The sequence below is a fragment of the Crinia signifera genome, chromosome 5 (assembly GCF_055691185.1).
Source record: "Crinia signifera chromosome 5, ASM5569118v1, whole genome shotgun sequence".
NCBI classification, from domain to species: Eukaryota; Metazoa; Chordata; class Amphibia; order Anura; family Myobatrachidae; genus Crinia; species Crinia signifera.
In genome coordinates this window covers 292038728-292062136 of record NC_139221.1, presented here as the reverse complement: position 1 = coordinate 292062136, position 23409 = coordinate 292038728, and the positions used below count along the sequence as shown (strand labels likewise).

The following is a 23409-nucleotide window of genomic DNA, read 5'->3' as shown; positions in this document are numbered from 1 at the left end:
GGTATCAGTAGCGTTAGTGTGGCTTCTGCAATGTCTTCTAGTACTCATAACTAACAGTTACAGTAACTGCAGTGGAAGCCGCCTGCAAACTAGTATTAGCCATGCTTCTGTTGTAATCGCTGGCTTCATCCAGGTATTAATAAAAGACTATGGGGGAAATTTACTAAGATGTGTATTCTACTTCTACTTATAGTAGTCAAGATCTGATTGGTTGCCCATAGCAACATCACATGTGAAGTAAAATACACATCTTAGTAAATGTCCCCCTATTATATGTAGCCTGCCATACATCCTGGGGGTGAGGATGCATGGTGGGTGCAGAAAGGAGGTGCCCCCATGTGTACTGGCTCCACATTTACTCTGGTATCTCAGGAGTTAATAAACCTACAGTCTGGAAAAACAATGTCTGGTTGACACCTGGAAGATTGCACCAGCTACAGGATGTAGCTGTAACTAGCCAGGTCTGATGGAGTGTTCGCATCAATGTGCTGTTACATTGCAAAGGGTTTGAGTCACATGGCCTGATTCAGAGGTGGACGTTGCTGCGCCTGCCCTACAGCTAGGATTACCATACTATGCCCTTTATACCGGGACACTCGTGAGTTACACAGGTTCTGTGTATGATTGAAATCAGGTAAAATGTAGGCAAGAAGTCAACCAGCCACAGAACCTGTTCTAAAGGGATAGTATGGTGGTAAGCAGTGGCGTAACTATGGTGCGGCAGCCCCAGCTGTGGCTTGGGGGAGCCAGTGGTCTCAGGGCGCACTGAAAAATACCTGATGTCCTGTATGAATACACAGTTTGCTGTCACTCAGTAGTAGTGAGTGGCCTACTGTAGCTGCGTACCGTAGGTGACAGCCCACCCCCACCCCTCCCCAGTCTTCTCGCCTCCTCTGTGCCTGGAGGCGGCCGGTGTCATTTCCCGCACACACTTTCGCTAGTATCCCCGGTTGGTCCTTGGAAGCAGAGGCTGGTGACACCGCATGGGTGCTTGTCACTCCTGGTGATCTGCACTACACATGGCGGCAGTGGTCCAGGTAACCAGTCTGCACCATTGTCATGTTTTACTAAAGAAGGGAAGGGGGGCGCCACAAATTTTTGGGCAGGCGGAAGCTAAATTTATAGTTACGCCACTGGTGGTAAGCCTATGTAGAGGCCATCTGCGGGGTGTCGGTGCTATAATATGCTAATGCTTGCATAAGAACTAGCCTTTTGCATTAGTGTGCTCTGAGAGTGCCATGTATGCAGTAGCAGCATCAGTGGTTATAGATCAGGCATGTCCAACGTTGGCCCTCCAGATGTTTTGAAACTACACATCCCAGCATGCTTTGCAATAGTTTTAGCATTCTCTAATAGCAAAACTGTGGCAAAGCATGCTGGGATGTGTAGTTTCACAACATCTGGAGGGCCAACGTTGGACATGCCTGTTATAGATCATCCACCATTGGAAGACATTCTCCACCATATTGGCACCTGAACCAAGCTAAGGTGCAGGGTGAGTCCCCCTAAACACGGCCTCTGTAGAAGTGGCAATGTCACTGACACATCCCCAGCACTCCCATTACACGCTCACACTGCGCACATGTTTGGTGTTCACTTCTCTCTACCTCCCAGACATTACACATTGCGTGACCAGCCTATTTCTGATACCAGCAATTCCGTTTTTAATAGAACTTTTATGTGTACAGTCATGAGTACAGTAATCTTTTTTTGGGTTACTAGTAATACCATGTAAATGATTTTTGTTGCAACATTAAAGGGCCTATTTCTTAAAGTAAAGTGGCAGGAAATCTCAACATTTTGAAATATTACCAAGATTTAAAAAGTTGGAACCACAGCAGGCATCTCCCGTGTCTGCCGCAGTTCCTATATCTCTGACCGCAGAAACAAATCTCAAAGATTTCTAGGGGCTTCCAAGCTGTTGTGGTTACCATGCTTCAGAATGCATATCTGTGTGCACACTGACGCCAACCCCTGGAGCTGAGTGATAGGGTAACCAACAGTGTTTTTGGTAAATATGCAAATTTATGTCCAGATTCAAAGATGCCAGCCCTATGGTTTCCACACATCTTCGATTGTTGGCAGATTCAGCATGCGCAGAACCGGTCCAACGTGATCACATGCATTGCCCCCTAAGCCGCAGGGCAGATATGGCCAGCGCCTTGCCCCCATTTTCTGGGTGTATCGAGACCAGGGTTTGTGTCTTCTGATGCAGATCTTCTGTCCCTGGCTGACCAGTTTCAGCAGTCATTCTGTGTAAGCTCATGCTTATTCTTTCAGCGCTGCATTAAAAGTGTCAATTGTGATTAAAAAAATCCCCATGATTTGATATATATTATTCCCTTACCAATTTCACTAGTATGGGGAGAGATGCACTAAGCCTTGGGAAGTGATAAACTGGAGTGATAAACCACCAACCAATCAGCTCCTACCTGTCATTTTTCAAACACAGCCTGTGACATGGCAGTTAGAAGCTGATTGGCTGGCGGTTTATCACTCTCCATTATATCACTTTTCAAGCTTAGTGCATCTGGCTCATGAAGTGATAAATTAACCCTGTGAGTGCCAAGGGACTTTGTCAAAATAGATGTGAAAATTGCCAAGCAATCATTGTTATTCATCATAATGACCTGTAATGTTTACCTTATATAGGAAATATAATCTGTTTTTATGCAACATTTTTTATTTGAATTTATATAACAAATGTGAGCGACGCTGGCATTTTTAGCAGATATTCTGTGCGTCTCTCACAGAGATGTTGGCACTCGAAGGGTTAAAGGTCTATTTATAGAAATGAGAAAACACAGAATGGGCTTCTCTTAATTTAACAAAAGGTTTCTCAGATGAAAACCTCATTAGGTCATCTATGCCATACTACTATACATTGACATTGGGCCTAATTCAGACCTGCACTCTCGGCTACAAATTCAAAGCCCGATCGATTAACGGATGACCGCTCATACGCATGGTACACTGTGCGCAAGCCATCTGTGGAGCAAGGGAAGGGTAGCTATCGCTGTCCATACGCAAGGTGATTGACACCCTGCAACTGTTTGGGGGTGGAAACCCAGCGTTTCCTGGGAGTTCCCCAGAAAACTCAGACGTTCCCCGACCGTTGTGAGGGAGGGCCATTGACTTGATCAGCGGCCTCCTTCTATTCACAGCCTTCACAGCACTGAGTAAGTCCAGACTTACGTGGCGATTGCGAACGGGGGGGGGGGGGTTCCATTGATTACCAATGCATTTGCAGCCGTGCACATGGTGGTGGTGAGGGGTTTCACTGATGTATGGCGGCATTTACCTCATCGCAGGACTCCGAACACTCACAGCCTAGCAAGCAGGTGTGAATCGGGCCCATTGTCTGGCTGAGTAGCCCCGGCAGGGTACCGGCAGGATATTTTGTTAGAGAATAGTAATTACCTCTGCTTCATGTTAAATAGACCCTGAGCCAGATGCACTAAGCTTCAAAAGTGATAAAATGGTGAGTGATTAATAACCAACCAATCAGTTCCTGTCTGACATTTTTCAAACACAGCCTGTGACATGGCAGGTAGGAGGTGATTGGTTGGCTGTTTATCACTCTCCATTTTATCACTTTTGAAGCTTAGTGCATCTGGCCTACTATGTGCAAATGTTTTTAAATAAATAATATTATTTTTAGTTTACTTCCAGTTAATATACTGTGTATCGGATTTTCTCAGACACATGGCTGTACGTTTTTTATTCGGAATGTAGGCTAATACAAGGCATCTATTGTTTTCACACAGTAACACTCCATTGAGATCTATATACAATGAATAAGTCATGAGATGCATCATGTATATTCACACCTTTGTAGGTTTAGCCTCTTTAGCCACAATTTATATGTCATATATTAAGAGCAGTTTGCCCTGCAGTTAAAAGAAAAAACCGTCTGGCAGTCTACTCCTGCCACAGACACACCGCTCTCCTTCATATCGTACAGCAGGCCCCCAACATTACTCATTGCCGTTTTTCAGAACTTGCCAGGATGTGATTTTGTAACCTGAAACGGCTGCTCTTTAAGTTTACCCAGAGGCCTCGGAGGTTAACATTCCTGGCTCTGTGGCTCTAGAGAGATTTTTAAAGGATTTTTTCAGCATGAGTTGCTCTACACCGCTAAACAAAGGTGATGACACTCTATCTTATCAGAGCTGATGGATAAAGTGCTTCATTTGTGTAGACTATCGTATAAGTGAAGGAATAAATCCAAGTGTGTGACTCCTAAAACCATTTATCTGCGCTAGAGGGTCTTCTCTGTGCCAGCAAGCATGCTTTGATGAAGACGTTAGAAGTGGCACACATCGTGAAAGCCGATATAAAAAGCACCTAAATAGCAAATAATAAGACCCTGAACAGATGGTACATAAAAAAAAAATGTGGCTTTTTTTTTAAGGTAAAGCTGGAAGTCGGTGATTTATTGCAGAGGTGTCTTGTTGCATTTGCCAGTGGCTCTTTCAGAGTCTGGTTTTACAGTCTGTGTGGCACTTAATTATACGGCATGGTGGCAGGTTGGTGGCAGGTGACCACCAACATAATCCATATCAAATTAAATAACCATCACTTACATATAGGAAAGGTCAAAATTTATTGGGCCTTCAATTGATACTCATGCTTTAGTGATGTCACTAGTTGGTAGCAAGTTGATAGGCTTTGTTCTCATAGACGTTGGAACACCCCGCCTGCCAGTGCCGACAGCGCCGACGCTACCACTGTGCTGGAGACCAGCAGCTCCTGCCACAGTGCCGACATAGACGAACGCCGGGGTGACATCCTGCTGGAACGGTCTGCGAGCCGCCCGCTCCAGGTCCCTGCCAGCAGCAGAGCAGGACTGGGCAGCCGGCCCTGGTAGCACGGTCGGCGGCCCAGCCAGGTGGAAATCTGGACCGGCCCACTGGGAAATGGCCCGGTTTCCCGGCGAGCCAATCCACCCCTGATCCCTGAAGACCATTGTAGATGCTAACTATAGGCATACTGTATGTCTCAGTCTCCAAATACATGTGTATTGCATACTGGTGTTGGGTGCGTGGCAATTATATGGCGAAGCAATGACTGTGACATCGTGGGTCATGGCAATTTTGGAGTGCTGGAACGTGAGTGAGGATTTTTGCCTTGTCGATATTTTGACCATCAGCCAATGGTCGTCTGTGTTTTTGACTGTCAGGAAATCATACTGAACCCACTCAGGAAATAGATTATGACATAATGGGAATAAGTTGATCCCCCCTTCTCTACAACCACATGCATGTCTGCAGGCTGCACCCAGTGGTTTTTCCCAATAGGAAAGCTGTGGGAGCTTCATGCTGTCATTGAACATGTTAAGGACAGATGTGGGCACAACACAAGAGGCTACGTAAGCCGTTATGCAGGGGTGCCAGCTGAACAGAACACAAATAAATATTTTCCAAATGTTTGGTTATGGAAAATAGCCTAAAAAAAAAATCAAACCTCTCTCCTCACACAGGTGCTCTGAGCCAGGTCTGTTACATACTCTCCAGCTCCACAGAAAGGAGTATGACAATGGTGCCATGGGGCACACAGCTGTGCTAACACTGAAGAGCGTTATACAATGCCCTCCATAATTGCCTACTTAAAACAGAAAGAATTTCAGGGAGTTTGTGAATGCAGATGTGTCCTCTTACTGTACGTCATGGCTGCAGTCACACCAAACAGCTCATCTCTGCACAAGTGGTCCACGAGACTCTGCTAGTGCTGGCCATCTTTTGTGCATCTTTTTTTTGGCCTAAAATGGGTATATAGAGACGGGTATGGATCATTAGGCCACCGGTATTATGGTAGACAAGCATTAGGTTGACACCATTAGGTCGACATGCATTTAGGTCGACATGAGTTAAGGTCGACATGCAGGAAGGTAGACATTACTTAGGTCAACAGGGTCATTAGGTCAAAATTGAAAAAGTCAACATTTTTTTTTTTTTTTACCGGAATGTCAACACAGCATAAACACTAAAACATAAACAAAACCACTAAAACGTAGCACCGCGTCCCCTGGCATGGCTCGCTACGCTCGGCACACTATTTTATTCTCCCACATGCCCTAGTGGATGGTAGGGCATGAAATACCACCTGTCGGCATATGTCGTGCCGACACGGAGACTGTAGCACCACGTCGCCACACATGGCTCGCTGCGTTCGCCATGCTTCGGGCTCAGTGCCTCGATACTCTAGGCCAGGGGTGGCCAGATTTTTGTGTCCCGGGATCTACTTTTAGTTCACATATTTAGCGGAGATCTACCAATGGGCCTGATTCGGAGGTGACCATATACTGATATTTAGTTTTGCTATTCCGCATGCATGGAAGTACCGGAAACCCCTTACTGCAGACCCGTACATCTAACTGTACGATGGCGGGCACAGTTGCACATGGCATTGCTGCCAGTAGAGATGGTAACTGTATATTTCTGCAGATATGAATATATAAGAATCAGCAACTGCACATACATACACAAACATACATACATACATATGTTCGCTAGGCTGCTAACATACACAACCTACCGAACAGTCTGTATCACTGGAACCATTACCACAGCCCACAGTTATCACTCCTGAGCTGTCAGCAATCCACGTGGGATCATGCCTATATTATATGCAATTCAGAGTTTAACATCTTCCAAATGTAACACGGAATTAATATCGTTTTTCTTACTTATTTTTTTACTTTCGGTCAGTTGTGTACTTATTGTCTGTGATTCGAACCTCTGCAGTGTGAATCCTGTTCTACCCCTTTCACATCACAAAATGCAGGGTCGCACTGGGACTTTGAAACGGTTCAGTCCCTTGACAACCCTGCATTTTACTCTGTTCACATCCCCTCAGCGAACTGCCAATATTGCCGGTTCGCTGACCTCACCCAGGGGCGTGGCAGAGCATCATCGGGGGAGGTGGAGGAGGCAACGCTTAGTGCTGGCGCTGCTCCAAGCACTGCCTCCTCCATTGGTGTGAACGGGAAACGAGTCACTCGACCTTATTAACCTGTTCACACCGCAAAGCAACACGGCAACGAACCAGTAAGAACCCTTCTTTTTTACTGGTTCATATTGCCGTGTTGCTACCGCTTTGCAGGACCCAGTAACCCCTTTCACATCGCACCACTTACCGGGTCGAACCGGCAAGAAACCGGCATGAACCTGGTAATCACAGTAGGTGTGATGGGAAAGGGGTATAGGTTGCTTTTTATTTTACCCTTGAATGTTCTATTGTCATGTATTGCTAATTGTACATTTTAACCTACGTAGTGCGTCCAAGATGGCCGCCTCGCCTGGGACTCTCCTGTGTAGAAAGAGCCGTGACTGGTTCTGATAATTATGCAATGATCTCTCCTAATCCCAATGTGCGTAGGAGGAATAATCCTTGGCATCGATAACACAAAATGTCTGTCACACCTTTGTATTTTATTCATTATTTCTGTATTCTCTGAAAACCTAAACTTCTGTAATACGTTCATGTTATCTGTAACGTGTCCTGTGCCGAATTGGAGAAAATATTGTAGAAATATAATTCTTCATCTTCTTCTTTTTCTTCTTCTTCCTTTGTTAAATCTTGTTTTTATTTGTATTTATTATTATTATTATAATTAATAATCAGGAGTTAATAACCCATATATCATATAACCGACTTGCATTATTCACATACAACACATACAAACATAATGTTTCCCTACCAAACCTTGAGCACATATTAGTCGGAGGCATTGATTCATTACTACATAAGCCCAGCCCATTTGTATGGTCAGCTCAGTGATGGGGGTGTAAACTTACTCCATAAGCCCCTCCCATTTGTAGGGTCACCTCAGTGATCAGGATGTAAGCCTACTCCATACGCCCCTCCCATTTGTATGGTCACCTCAGTGATCAGGGTGTAAGCCTACTCCATAAGCCCCTCCCATTTGTATGGTCACATCAGTGATCAGGGTGTAAGCCTACTCCATACGCCTCTCCCATTTGTATGGTCACCTCAGTGATCAGGGTGTAAGCCTACTCCATACGCCCCTCCCATTTGTATGGTTACCTCAGAGATCAGGGTGTAAGCCTACTGCATTTACTTTCCATTACCACCTCTAATCTCATTTACCCACCAGCCCTCACTGCGACCTCCTGACCTTTTGGAGCATTTATTAATATAAATAAAGACAAATTCACACAAAATATATTTAATAAATAAATTCAAACTTTTATTTTAAGTAAAATGTATATATTATTTTTGCTCTGCATTATAAAATAGGGAATACTGGAACAGGATTGTTCCAGAACTCTTACACACTTGTCCTATAAGAGGAACAAGATGGTGGAGTCATCCATCAGCACTCAGGAGAGGAAAAACCCCCTGTGGGGGAAACCTCTGGGGACCCATGGCTGATGGACTGCCCGTCCCTCTAGGCATTAAGAGACTTTGCAGAGTTTGCCCAAACCACCCACCCACTAACCTTATATAACCCGTCATCCCTTATGTCACCCCAAATCTGTATTTTAACTTTTTTCCCAGATGATGAAGAACGCACCCGATGGCACCGGGGGGGCACGCGCATGTCCACAGTAATGGGGGAGAGAGACAAGGTAGGGGGGAGAGACAGACAAGGTAAAGGGGCGAGACAGACAAGGTAGGGGGCGAGAGAGACAAGGTAGGGGGAAAGAGACAAGGTAGTTAGCTACCCATTAGTATTAGGACTCCATGTAAGAATCAGCCAGAACCCCTTTAGGACTCGTCTCTGGTGCTATAAGGGGTTAGGGCTGCAATGATATATATAGGACAGCTCTAACTCTGTTTCCTATGTCCCCACCGGGTCTGATCTCTATACACATACACAGACGGCCGTCATGTATGTGCATTAGTCAGTAACCCATTGCCAACAGGCTGCTGGCAACACAGCAGAGGATACAGCGGAGGAGGGGACACCGCTGGTCCTCGCTGGAAAGATACTGTGTGTGATGGTAAATACCAGCGGCATATCCTGCGTATCACCCTGACACTAACACAATATGCTGCCAGTATTTAGTATCACTCTTACATGGAGCCCAAACTATGATAAAGCTATAACAACAGTATCAGATAATAACAAAGTAATGGCTAAAGCACAATATACATCTCTCACACTCCTGCACATTAATAAGTAGGGATCCGAATGGGGGACTTGATGCAGCATAGGACACCTTAGTGCCTTGCGACACGTCCTAACCGCTCCATACAGGGTTTATCCAGCGCCATCCAGACACCGCCCTTAGGTGTCCCAGTCACAGCCCTAGTGGCTGCTAGGTACGGTTCTGCCTCCCTAGGGGTGAGATTCTGTTTTTATCCAATACTGTCCTGTCGGTCAGGTGATCAGTCATATATTACAGTAGTCGCGCTTCGAGTCTGCCGCCGCATCGCACTAACCTGCCCTTATCTCTGTCCAGTCACTAACCTTATGTGAGTATGTCCTCCTCCTGGTGAGCTGCGCACTGCCCGGAGTTCTGTGAGGTGAATGAGTGAGACAGCCTCAGTACAGCCCTGATTATGACATCACTATGACCTCACAGACCCCACCTGATTGGCCAGTTTGTGGTTTGAGGCCCATTATGACATCACAGCTCCTTTGTCTTTTGCATGACTGACCTGAGGGAAATGTGATTTCACTTCTCACTTTAAATATTACATTCACATCAGAATCTAATATATTATTTGATGGCAGGATTTCCCTATAAATCTTTGGTAATGTGAGGTTTTATATGAACACAATTTTCACTGTAGTTACATTGTTTTGTAGCAGGGGTGGCCAGATTTTTGTGTCCCGGGATAATACCTCCCAACATAACCCATTCCAGGAGGGATAAGATGCTCTCTTTCTGGACATTCATGTCAGTGGCAGTTGCAGGGCTGCAGCACAGTCCACAATTCAGATAGGGGAGCCCCACCAACTGCCACCCTAAACACCACAGTCTGGACTCACTGGCAGGTGTGGCTCCCCTTTTTGAATTTGCGACATTGGTGCAGTCCCACCTCTGCAACTACCACTGGCAGCAAGTCCAGGAGCAGAGCATTTTGTCCCTCTTGGAATGGGTCATGTTGGGAGGTACTTTTAGTTCACATATTTAGCAGAGATCTACCATTGTCAATGGGCCTGATTCAGAGGTGGCCCATGTACTGATATTTTGTTTTGCTATTTTCCGCATGCATGAAAGTACCGGAAACTGCAGACCCGTAAATCTAACTGTACGATGGCAGGCACAGTTGCACATGGCATTGCTGCCAGTAGAGATGGTAACTGTATATTTCTGTAGATATAAATACATAAGAATCAAGAGCTGCACAATCAGCGTGAATCTCAGCCAATCAGCGTGCGCCGTACGGCCAGTGTTTTCAAAACAGAAGCGCTTCCCGCACCGCCGCATAGCGCTAGTTATTTCTTATTCACTGAAGGGACCCCCCACCGCCGCCAGCTTTATACTCAGCGCCGCAGGTATCCGCGCGGCAAGGACACCACTGCAGGCTCCTGTCAGAAGCCGGCATGGACCCCCTTTGCACGGGGGCGAGGGGCGAACTGCCGCCCTCCAGTGGACGGCCCTGCAAACATACATTTACACACACATACATATACATACATACACAAACATACATACATACAGTACATACATACATATATATATATATATATATATATATATATATATATATATATATATATACATACATACATACATAGCATCCACCTCTGAACCAGGCTCACAGGCCCTATGCTTCCCACAATAGATTTTGTTTTGCTGATCGCTCTAACACACATAGGGCCACATTCTGCTTGCCTCGCTCGGACACCAATTCATTTGCTGAGTGTATCTTAGCCCACTGCGCATGCGTACCATTCGCAAGGCGCATGTGTAGGTTTGGGCAACCGTGCACACTCGCGACCATATGAGTAGAAATACGCTAGCGAACAAACTCGTGCAGAGTAGTCGTAATGTGGGCGTATGGATTGGCGCGGCCACAAATCTGGGCACAACTAGGCGGTAACCAGGGCGTATACTGGGGTGGTGACTACATGTGCTGGGCGGTGGCTTCGCTCCACTGTGAGAGCGCTCGGACTGTTTGAGCTTAAAATCATTCGCTCTGTAAAAGTAAGTCTCACGCCTCGCAGGCCAGCCGATTCTCTGCCCCACATTCGCACGGGCGATCAACACGGACAATTGCTAAAATACCTGCACACAATATACACCCATGCAGCATACAAGTTTCTCTACTATTAGTTATATAATCACATATATAAGAATGGTAGATGCTATATGTGATTGGATTACTAATAGTATTACTAATACTGGCCATAGTGACCTTCAAATGAAATTGGTTTCATATTGATAGATTTTATTTTGTATTTTAATTGCTCTGATACCTTTATGTTTATTTTTGGATTACATTTGATTTCTATTTTAGCACAGTCTGTCTTTTTCTCTCTTTGTGATCTTTCTATATGTGGTCCAAGTACCCCCATCTGACTGCTGCCTGAACAGAATATTTGTGATTGCTCATAATTTGTTACACCGTGGTCCGACACCGTTTTGGGGAATATGTAAAAGGGATATGTAGAAAGGATGGACTAGTGCTCTCCCTAAGTCTGACCCTTACTTGCTTCCGGTATGATGATGGTACTCCGTTGGACCCGTAAGGAGGACTCTCACACTTGCTCCCATGCTCACCCTGAAACCCTGCCCGGCGGGTGCGGCGAACTTCCGGTTCCACGATCTCCGACTTCCGGCAGTCACGACGCGCACTGAGCCAGCCGCAACTAACATCCAGCGACGGCTCTGACAGTGCGCCCTGCCGATCAGACAGTCAGACGACGGGACAGCGCCGCAACAACATCAGGCGGCATCCCGGCTGCTCCTAATCTGGCATACGGAGTACCATCATCATACCGGAAGCACGTAAGGGTCAGACTTAGGGAGAGCACTAGTCCATCCTTTCTACATATCCCTTTTACATATTCCCCAAAAGGGTGTAAACATTTACTACTAACCACTTTTTCATTTACAGGTACCACTCAAAATAATTACCCCATTTTTTCAGAATTTTTTCTTTTAGCGCTTTTTACCATCCCCTAAGTATCTTGTTATAAAGAAGCCGCTTCAACCACATAGCGCAGTAACCACCCAAACAAAAACCGTGGTCCGACAGCGCACAGACATTTTCTTCTGTTATAGGATCTATTAGTCAGTCAGCGACTGATAACCAGGACACAAGCACGGAACCACTCGGGTATTGTATCAACGGAGCAGGCAGCGGCTGTACTCCAGCAGCATCAGCCTGCAGCCACTGTACCACCCATATCAGACAATTACACCCCACACACTACATCCAGGAGTCGCTCAGGGTGTACTTGGTGCTGTGAGGAGCCTCTGTGCTGGTACAGAGTGGTAAGCCCAGCATATGTGGGTGTGGGGCCAGACTGATATATAGCAGCTGCAGAGGGCTCTTCACAGCACTCCGGTGATGTCATGTCATCAGGGGCTCTACCGGGAGCTGGCGTTCTGAAACGTCAGATGTTCAAGTTCACGTGTATTTTGTTAATTTGGCCGTGATCTACCAGCGGATGCCCCAAGATCTACTGGTAGATCAGGATCTACCTTTTGGCCAGGTCTGCTCTAGGCACACTATTTTATTCTCCCACCATGCCCTAGTGTCTGCGACCATCGAATGATGGGGGAGGTTCCCTGAGATGGAGGAGGCGTATTCATGAGAAATACACGTGCGGTCCGTTCGGACAGCTTCTTACCGCATTCGGACGGAGTGAGCGATCCGTACGGAAGGCGGGGTTTAGGACGCACGGTCCTGGCCGCATAGTCGGCTCCGTCCGCACAGACCAGAATAATGCCCTGAGTGTTTACTAAGTTCTGTTGCCCATAGCAACCAATCAGAATCTACTTCTTATGTATTAGGCACCTTCTAGAAGACAATAGATAAATAGAATCTGATTGGTTAGACCTAACTTTTTTAATAATTTATCAACAGGTTGAACTTGATGGACAAACATATTTATTCACCCTTACTAGCTATCTTACTATAGGCCTGATGTACTAAGCTTGAAAAGTGAAAAAATGGAGAGTGATCACTAGAAACAGGATTATATGCAACATAAAAAGCTTGAAATATGCATGCAAATATGCATTTAAAATACTTAAAATATGCATTAAAAGAGTTCAAATATGTTACATTAAATAATAAAAAAAGTAATTTTTAACTTATTTATTTAACCCCTTCCTGACAGAGCCAGTTTTTGCGTTCCTGACAGAGCCCTTTTTTTCAAATCTGACATGTCTCACTTAAGTGGGGATAACTTTTTTTTGCTTTTACTTATCCCAGTGATTTTGAGATTGTTTTTTCGTGACACATTGTACTTCAAATTAGTGGTAAATTTGGGTCGATACAGTCTGTGTTTTTTTGTGAAAAATACCAAAATATCGTGAAAAAATGGAAAATTTAGCGATTTGCAAAATGTTAAATTTTCTGCTTGTGAGACAAATAATCTTACCACTCAAAATAGTGAATAACTAACATAGACCATATGTCTACTTTATGTTGACATCATTATTTCAACTTCCTTTTAATTTTTTGGGACACTAGGAGGCTTCAAATATGAATAGCAAATTCTCAAATTTTCAAGAAAATTTCAAACACTGATTTTTTTAGGGACCAGTTCAGTTCTGATGTGACTTTGAGGGACTTGTATGTGAGACACCCCCATAAATGATGCCATTTCAAAAACTGCACCCCTCACAGTATTCAAAACAGCATTTTGGAAGTTTGTTAACCCTTTAGGTGTTTCACAGGAATTAAAACAAAGTGTAGGTGAAATTTCAAAATTTCTTTTTTTTTGCAGATTTGCAATTTTAATACATTTTTCTAAGGAACACAGTACATTTTACTAGAGAAATGTGACTGAAAATTGATTCCCCCAATTCTTTTGTTTTCATAAATATCCTATATGTGGCCCTAGTGTGCACGGTGACCAAACCACAGGCTTCATAATAGAAGGAGCACCTACTTGATTTTGGAGCCTCCTTTTTATGAGATTATTTTTTAGGCACCATGTAGGTTTCTAGGCACCATAAGATGCTAAAAGTTAGGAACCCCCCCACAAGTGACCCCATTTTGCAAACTACACCCCTCAGGGAATTCATCTAGGGGTATAGTGTACATTTCAAACCCCCAGGGGTTTCACCAATTGTGGTACAACTGGGCAGTGAAAATGAAAAATTATTTTTTTTACACAAAAATACAGTTCTGGCTCCAAATTTGTCATTTTCAGAAGGTATGAAGGAGACAAAGCACCCCAAAATATGTGCCCCAATTTCTCCCGAGTACGGCAATGCCTCACATGTGACCAAAAAATACCAGTTGGGTGCATGGCAGGACTCAGAAGGGAAGGAGTGATTTTTGGATTTTGCAGCTCAGATTCTGGTGGAATTTTGGTGGGTGCTATGTCGCATTAGCAAGACCCCCAAAGCACCAATACAGTGGAACCCCCCCACAAGTCACCCCATTTTGAAAACTACACCCCTCAGGGAATTCATCTAGGGGTATAGTGTACATTTCAAACCCCCAGGGGTTTCACCAATTTTGATACAAGTGGGCAGTGAAAATGAAAAATTACATTTTTTTACACAAAAATGCAGTTCTGGCTCAAAATTTTTCATTTTCAGAAGGTATGAAGGAGAAAAAGCACCCCAAAATCTGTGCCCCAATTTCTCCCGAGTACGGCAATGCCTCACATGTGACCAAAAAATACCAGTTGGGTGCATGGCAGGACTCAGAAGGGAAGGAGTGATTTTTGGATTTTGCAGCACAGATTCTGGTGGAATGAATGGTGGGTGCTATGTTGCACCAATACAGTGGAACCCCCCCACAATTCACCCCATTTTGCAAAGTACACCCCTCAGGGAATTCATCTAGGGGTATAGTGTACATTTCAAACCCCCAGGGGTTTCACCAATTTTGATACAAGTGGGCAGTGAAAATGAAAAATTACATTTTTTTACACAAAAATGCAGTTCTGGCTCAAAATTTTTCATTTTCAGAAGGTATGAAGGAGAAAAAGCACCCCAAAATATGTGCCCCAATTTCTCCCGAGTACGGAAATGCCTCACATGTGACCAAAAAATACCAGTTGGGTGCATGGCAGGACTCAGAACGGAAGGAGTGATTTTTGGATTTTGCGGCTCAGATTCTGGTGGAATTTTGGTGGGTGCTATGTCGCATTAGCAAGACCCCCCAAGCACCAATACAGTGGAACCCCCCCACAAGTCACCCCATTTTGAAAACTACACCCCTCAGGGAATTCATCTAGGGGTATAGTGTACATTTCAAACCCCCAGGGGTTTCACCAATTTTGATACAAGTGGGCAGTGAAAATGAAAAATTACATTTTTTACACAAAAATGCAGTTCTGGCTCGAAATTTTTCATTTTCAGAAGGTATGAAGGAGAAAAAGCACCCCAAAATCTGTACCCCAATTTCTCCCGAGTACGGCAATGCCTCACATGTGACCAAAAAATACCAGTTGGGTGCATGGCAGGACTCAGAACGGAAGGAGTGATTTTTGGATTTTGCAGCTCAGATTCTGGTGGAATTTTGGTGGGTGCTATGTCGCATTAGCAAGACCCCCCAAGCACCAATACAGTGGAACCCCCCCACAAGTCACCCCATTTTGAAAACTACACCCCTCAGGGAATTCATCTAGGGGTATAGTGTACATTTCAAACCCCCAGGGGTTTCACCAATTTTGATACAAGTGGGCAGTGAAAATGAAAAATTACATTTTTTTACACAAAAATGCAGTTCTGGCTCAAAATTTTTCATTTTCAGAAGGTATGAAGGAGAAAAAGCACCCCAAAATCTGTGCCCCAATTTTTCCCGAGTACGGAAATGCCTCACATGTGACCAAAAAATACCAGTTGGGTGCATGGCAGGACTCAGAACGGAAGGAGTGATTTTTGGATTTTGCAGCACAGATTTTGGTGGAATGAATGGTGGGTGCTATGTTGCACCAATACAGTGGAACCCCCCCACAAGTCACCCCATTTTGCAAAGTACACCCCTCAGGGAATTCATCTAGGGGTATAGTGTACATTTCAAACCCCCAGGGGTTTCACCAATTTTGATACAAGTGGGCAGTGAAAATGAAAAATTACATTTTTTTACACAAAAATGCAGTTCTGGCTCAAAATTTTTCATTTTCAGAAGGTATGAAGGAGACAAAGCACCCCAAAATCTGTGCCCCAATTTCTCCCGAGTACGGCAATGCCTCACATGTGACCAAAAAATACCATTTGGGTGCATGGCAGGACTCAGAAGGGAAGGAGTGATTTTTGGATTTTGCAGCTCAGATTCTGGTGGAATGTTGGTGGGTGCTATGTGGCATTAGCAAGACCCCCCAAGCACCAATACAGTGGAACCCCCCCACAAGTCACCCCATTTTGCAAACTACACCCCTCAGGGAATTCATCTAGGGGTATAGTGTACATTTCAAACCCCCAGGGGTTTCACCAATTTTGATACAAGTGGGCAGTGAACATGAAAAATTACATTTTTTACACAAAAATGCAGTTCTGGCTCAAAATTTTTCATTTTCAGAAGGTATGAAGGAGAAAAAGCACCCCAAAATCTGTGCCCCAATTTCTCCCGAGTACGGCAATGCCTCACATGTGACCAAAAAATACCAGTTGGGTGCATGGCAGGACTCAAAAGGGAAGGAGTGATTTTTGGATTTTGCAGCTCAGATTCTGGTGGAATTTTAGTGGGTGCTATGTCGCATTAGCAAGACCCCCCAAGCACCAATACAGTGGAACCCCCCCACAAGTCACCCCATTTTGAAAACTACACCCCTCAGGGAATTCATCTAGGGGTATAGTGTACATTTCAAACCCCCAGGGGTTTCACCAATTTTGATACAAGTGGGCAGTGAACATGAAAAATTACATTTTTTACACAAAAATGCAGTTCTGGCTCAAAATTTTTCATTTTCAGAAGGTATGAAGGAGAAAAAGCACCCCAAAATCTGTGCCCCAATTTCTCCCGAGTACGGCAATGCCTCACATGTGACCAAAAAATACCAGTTGGGTGCATGGCAGGACTCAGAAGGGAAGGAGTGATTTTTGGATTTTGCAGCACAGATTCTGGTGGAATGAATGGTGGGTGCTATGTTGCACCAATACAGTGGAACCCCCCCACAAGTCACCCCATTTTGCAAACTACACCCCTCAGGGAATTCATCTAGGGGTATAGTGTACATTTCAAACCCCCAGGGGTTTCACCAATTTTGATACAAGTGTGCAGTGAAAATGAAAAATTACATTTTTTTACACAAAAATGCAGTTCTGGCTCAAAATTTTTCATTTTCAGAAGGAATGAAGGAGACAAAGCACCCCAAAATCTGTGCCCCAATTTCTCCCGAGTACGGCAATGCCTCACATGTGACCAAAAAGTGGCAGGACTCAGAAGGGAAGGAGTGATATTTGGATTTTGCAGCACAAATTCTGGTGGAATGATGGTGGGTGCTATGTCGCATTAGCAAGACCCCCAAAGCACCAATACAGTGGAACCCCCCCACAAGTGACCCCATTTTGCAAACTACACCCCTCAGGGAATTCATCTAGGGGTATAGTGTACATTTCAAACCCCCAGGGGTTTCACCAATTTTGATAAAACTGGGCAGTGAACATGAAAAATTACATTTTTTTACACAAAAATGCAGTTCTGGCTCAAAATTTTTCATTTTCACAAGGAATGAAGGAGACAAAGCACCCCAAAATCTGTGCCCCAATTTCTCCCGAGTACGGCAATGCCTCACATGTGACCAAAAAATACCAGTTGGGTGCATGGCAGGACTCAGAAGGGAAGGAGTGATTTTTGGATTTTGCGGCTCAGATTCTGGTGGAATGAATGGTGGGTGCTAAGTGGCATTAGCAAGACCCCCGAAGCACGGTGAAATTATGAACCTAATATTCCATAGATGTGTGGTATATTTTAAAACACTCCTTTATACATAGGCCGGGTTTGTCGGGGCAAGTGTCACACTGGAAAATAGTTTGCTTTCTTATTCCCTTTTTATAGCAAACTTTGCACCTTTTTTGTGTCCTGCCCTTTTTTCCAGTGGAGGGGATTTCATCAGGAAAATGCTGCCCTGGTACAATACGGGGGCCAGTACTAGAAGTACTGGGGCCCTCTGCCTGCTGGTTCCCAAATATTAGGCCCTTTATGACTTCCTCTTGAAAGTGCATAAATGTCCCCCTCTGGCCGGTAGAACGGAATAGCACGTAAGCGTTATACAGTGCCATCTGGATGATATACACGGCCACCTTCTTGTACCAGATTTTTGTTTTCCGCAGGGCACTGTACGGCTTCAGTACCTGATCTGAAAGATCCACTCCGCCCATGTACCTATTGTAATCCAGGATACAATTAGGTTTGGAGGTGTGGGTACTGGTACCTCGTACAGGGACGGAGGTGGTACTGTCTCCGTGAATTGTTGTCAGTATAAGGACATCCCTCTTGTCCTTATATTTGACCAACAACATATTTTCGTTGCATATTCCCCTGCTTTCACCCCTTCTCATTACTTGGGCAATGTGCGTTTTTGGGAGGCCTCTTTGGTTCTTGCGCACAGTACCGCAAGCTGCTGTACCTCTTGAACCAAGGGCCTTAAACAGGGGGATGCTAGTGTAAAAGTTATCCACATAGAGGTGATAACCTTTATCCAGGAAGGGGTGCACTAAATCCCAGACAATTTTCCCACTAACACCTACGAGGGAGGGGGGGCATTCTGGCGGTTGAATTCTTGAATCCTTCCCTTCATAAACCCTAAACCTGTGGGTGTACCCTGAGGTGCTTTCACACAGTTTATACATTTTTATGCCATACCTTGCCCTCTTACTGGGAAGGTACTGGCGGAATTTAACCCTTCCTTTAAAATGTATAAGGGACTCGTCGATACAAATAAATTTTTCAGGGATGTACACCTCTTCAAATTTGGCACTGAAATGATCAATGACCGGCCTGACTTTGAATAGCCGGTCAAAGGTGGGATCATCTCTGGGTGGGCACTGTGCATTATCGGTGTAATGTATAAATTTAAGAATTGTCTCAAATCGAGTCCGGGGCATGGCCATACGGTAAAATGGAGTACTGTACAGAACATCTGTACTCCAATATTGCCTAATTTCTGGCTTTTTTACTATGCCCATATGAAACACCAGACCCCAAAACGTCATCATCTCTACTGCATCTACAGGGGTCCACCTAGCAAATGATGACGTGGGGTTTTGAGCAATAAACTGCTGGGCATATAAATTAGTTTGGTCCACCATTAAATTTATAAAATCATCAGAGAAAAATAATTTGAAAAAGTCAATTTCTCTGAGACCTGTGGAATCAAATTGGATTCCTGGCATGGCCAAAAACTCAGGAACCTGGGGCTCAAAATTGTCTGGTGGTGGGGTCCATACTAGATCAATTATTGGGGGGGGAATCTCAGCTGATCTACGGGGGCGTCTTTGAGGGGGTCCCTCATCACCAGAGGAGGAAGAGGAGCTTAAGACGAATCCTTCAAATTCCCCGCTTGCATCACTGCCTGTGTCAGAGTCAGAGGCAAGCATGGCATATGCCTCCTCCACTGAATACATTCTCCTGGATGACTGGGAGGACATTTGGGAGGACATTTGGGAGGACATTTGGGAGGACATTTGGGATGCCATTTTTATTTTTGTGTTACTGGTAGTGAAATGTTTCAACACGTGTATAGTGTAGGGGGGGGTACAAACTTTATTTCAATCCGGGGGGTATGTAGTGTGTATGTGGTGCAGAAAAAAAAAAATACTTTATACCAATAAAAAAAAAAAAAATGAAGGGGTTAAAAATAAAAAATTGAAGGGGTTAAAAAAAAAAAAAAAAGGTCCTGCGCCAAAAATTGAGCACAGATGTTGGTCAGTAACGTCTGTCACTGAACAGCGCTCAAAGGCAACAGGAATCTGATCAAAAAAAAAAAAAAAAATTGATCAACCCTGTGCCGAAAAAGCTGATCAGTGATGTACGTCACTGATCGGCGCACAGTGGCCACAGGACACCCACAAAATCAGTGTGTGTAAAAAAAAAATTAAAAAAAGACCCCACAGCACTCACAAAAAAAAAAAAAGGTGATCAGTGATGCGACACTGATTACCAGTGAGGGACAGCAGGTGCACAACCTTTGGTGCAACTGACAGTGCAACTGGCAGCAACTGACAGGTATATATATAAAAAAAAAAACCTCTGCGCCCCCAAAAAGTTGCTGATCAGCACAGATATACTGATCAGCACAAAAGGGGGGGTAGCAGACACAAAATATACACTCTCTATCACTCTCTGTCACTATCTCTCTCTATCTCTCTATCTCTCACTATCTCTCACTATCTATCACTCTAGGACACTGCAGCAGCAGCACTGACAGTTATATGTATAAAAAAAAACTGCACCCCCAAAAAGGGGGGGTAGCAGACACAAAATATACACTCTCTATCACTCTCTGTCACTATCTCTCTCTATCTCTCTATCTCTCACTATCTATCACTATCTATCACTCTATGACACTGCAGCAGCAGCACTGACAGTTATATATATAAAATAAAACCCCTGCACCCCCAAAAAGGGGGGGTAGCAGACACAAATCTCTCTATCTCTCTACCTCTCACTATCTATCACTATCTATCACTATCTATCACTGTATGACACTGCAGCAGCAGCACTGACAGTTATATATATATAGAAAACCCCTGCACCCCCAAAAAGGGGGGGTAGCAGACACAAAATATAGCTCTCTCTGTCACTATCTCTCTATCTCTCTCTATCTCTCTCTCTATCTCTCTATCTCTCTATCACACTGCAGCAGCAGCAGCAGGAAGTCTCAGGAAGTCAGATCCAGGAAGCGTCCAGCACGCTACAAGCAGTGATAAGGTGATCAGGTAAGGTATTTGCAAGGATCAGGTAAGTATTAGCAAGGATCAGGTCGGTATTCACGGCAGGCAGGCACGGTGACCGTTCTGCACGCTATTCCAGACCGGAATGGCGTCTGCAGCGCAGTCACCGTCAGTTTAAATGTCGCGCCTTGGCTGTGATTGGTCCGTGGGTCCCACGGACCAATCACAGCCTTGGGGGCAGGTGGGGTGAGGGTGGGGTGAGGTGTCATCGTCACCGATGACCCCCTCATGCCCCCTGACGCCCGGCGGTGATTGACACCTGTGTTACCGAGCGTCCGATTCGCTGGTAACACAGGAAAACGCTGTGAATGGCTGTTCACACTGAACAGCCAATCACAGCGATCGCCGACGGGGGGGCGACATCGCAGCCCCCCCTGGGCATGCAGGGACATGTCTGCTGTCAGGGACAGCAGACATCGTCCCTCTGTCACTGCGTCTCGAGACGCAGTGACAGTTTAAACTCATGACGTACATTTATGCCATGTGTCGGGAAGTACCTCCCGGCCATGACGTAAATGTACGTCAAATGTCGGGAAGGGGTTAAAAATCAGCATAACATTAGTTGCAAATAAACCTCAAAAATAGGCCCACAGCATCTGCAGATGTCTAGTGCTGTACACAGGATTTTTTATTTCCTGGCTGCTACAGCAGACTGCAGCGTCCAAAGCTCTTCTTGCATCAACTACACAAACCCTCATCTCCAGCGCAGATGGACCAAATGTCAGCATAGTGTGTGAGGGCGGCGCAGTGGAAGGCTTCCTCCCTGTGCCGCATACTCACTGTGACACGGCATTTCCTCCTCGCCACGTGATGTCACAACCCTTCTGCCCGCCTCCTCTGCTGCAGAAGTCTGTATCTTGGTGTAAAGTCCCAGGCCAGGGGCAGGCAAAGGTTCGGGAGCTTCGTAATGTCATCTGTCCTGACTGACTTTTATCAACATGATTGGCAGCCTAGAGCAGTGTCAGACATATCGTACATCCAAGGTTCCCCACACTGCGCACATACTGCCCCAGCCTGCAGACTCTACCACTACCTGACCAGCAGTAGCAGGGCAAAGCAGTACTGTGACTCGCGGGTGGAAAGGGGGCAGGGCCTAAAATATGCACCATCACTAGATTTTAGGTAAAATATGCAATAACCAGTGAGAATGGGCAAAATATGCAAATGCTTATAATCCTGTCTCTATTAATTAAGATTTCTGTGTTAGATATATGCACATTGCCTCATATAATAGCTGCATATCTTGCCCCAAGTCTGTGAGTCCAGGAGCGGAAGTCTGACAGACATGAGTCAGGTACCTTTCATGTCCCGTCCCATCGGTCACCGCTCTGCGAGCGTGTATCTGCTTGTATATTATTTTGTTTTCTCTAAACCCAGGGCAGGAATGTTTTACAGGCTAAAGTTGAGTTTTGATTTTTGCTAGGCTAGTTTTTCTCCTGTAATGAGGTCCAAATGATATGTGATTAATTTGATTAAAGGCAGCTGTAGGAGAGGGGGCCCTGTGGTACACAGAATTTATGACAATACAATTAAAAGCAGACCTCTGTGATTGGATTGTAAGGATGAGTGGTGCTTTGTGTTATATAAAGCACAGTGCCTGTACAGCATAATTTGCCTGTACTATTTGGAGGTTTTTAATGCAAAAATATAGGTGTTTTTATTAAATAAAAATGAATGCCCCTCATAGGTGTGACAGCTGAAAGTAAATGACCCAAATTTAATTCACAATACTTCTAACAACCAGTGCCCCCGCTCCCTACTGATAACTACATCCTGCACCCACCTGTAAGCATACTTGACTACCTTAAAAGTCTCTCCGGGAGAAGCCTGGAGAGGAGACTCTGCAGCTTTTCCAGGGGAGCGGAGCTTGCTGCCATTAAGTCCTGTTCCCCTCCCCAAAGAGCCGTGAATGCCGGTATTTGACTGGCAGAGTGAGGGGGTGTGGGCTGGGCACTGCTAATTCCAGAAGGCTTGCCCACCCTTCCAGGGGGCCGGAGGGGGACCCAATTTTCGGGACCCTCCTGGCCATTCAGGGAGGATAGGTAAGTATGCCTGTAAGACTTCACACTCATGGAATCACATTTTCACCATAACTTCTGCAGCTTTCCTCCCTACCTCTGGGAGGTTCCAAGAAGTGGGATTAAAGTATCACCATACCTGCCTACCCTCCTTGAATGGGCAGGAGGCTCCTGAAAATATGGTGGGCCTCCTGGCCCCCCATAAAGGATCCTCTTTGAAAAAGCTCATACTGAGCGAAACGCGTTAGTCGATCCCGGTACCCTTGGAAATTGAAAGGCACGCTGACAGCTATTCACAGAAATATCCACTGCTGACATCAGCCATCTGCTGCTTTAATTTGCGAAGTACTCTGGCAAAATCACGCTACGTTCACAAGCCA

General features: G+C 45.0%; 1 protein-coding gene and 1 long non-coding RNA gene across 10 annotated transcripts in view; one reads left to right on the top strand and one right to left on the bottom strand.

Annotated features, from left to right (window-relative positions):
- KIAA1217 (KIAA1217 ortholog) overlaps positions 1–23409 on the top strand; it is a 632840-nt gene that overhangs the window by 222813 nt on the left and 386618 nt on the right. The window lies entirely within an intron of this gene.
- The window catches only part of LOC146079734 (uncharacterized), a 54533-nt gene continuing 39310 nt past the window's right edge, over positions 8187–23409 (bottom strand). The window contains exons 1-2 of one of the 2 annotated variants that reach the window (XR_014474722.1): positions 22310–22350; positions 8187–9488 (exon numbers count right to left, since the gene is read on the bottom strand). This is a non-coding gene — a long non-coding RNA (uncharacterized LOC146079734). Of the gene's footprint in view, positions 9489–22309; positions 22351–23409 lie in introns of those variants that run through there. The other variant, XR_014474721.1, reaches the window with a different exon arrangement.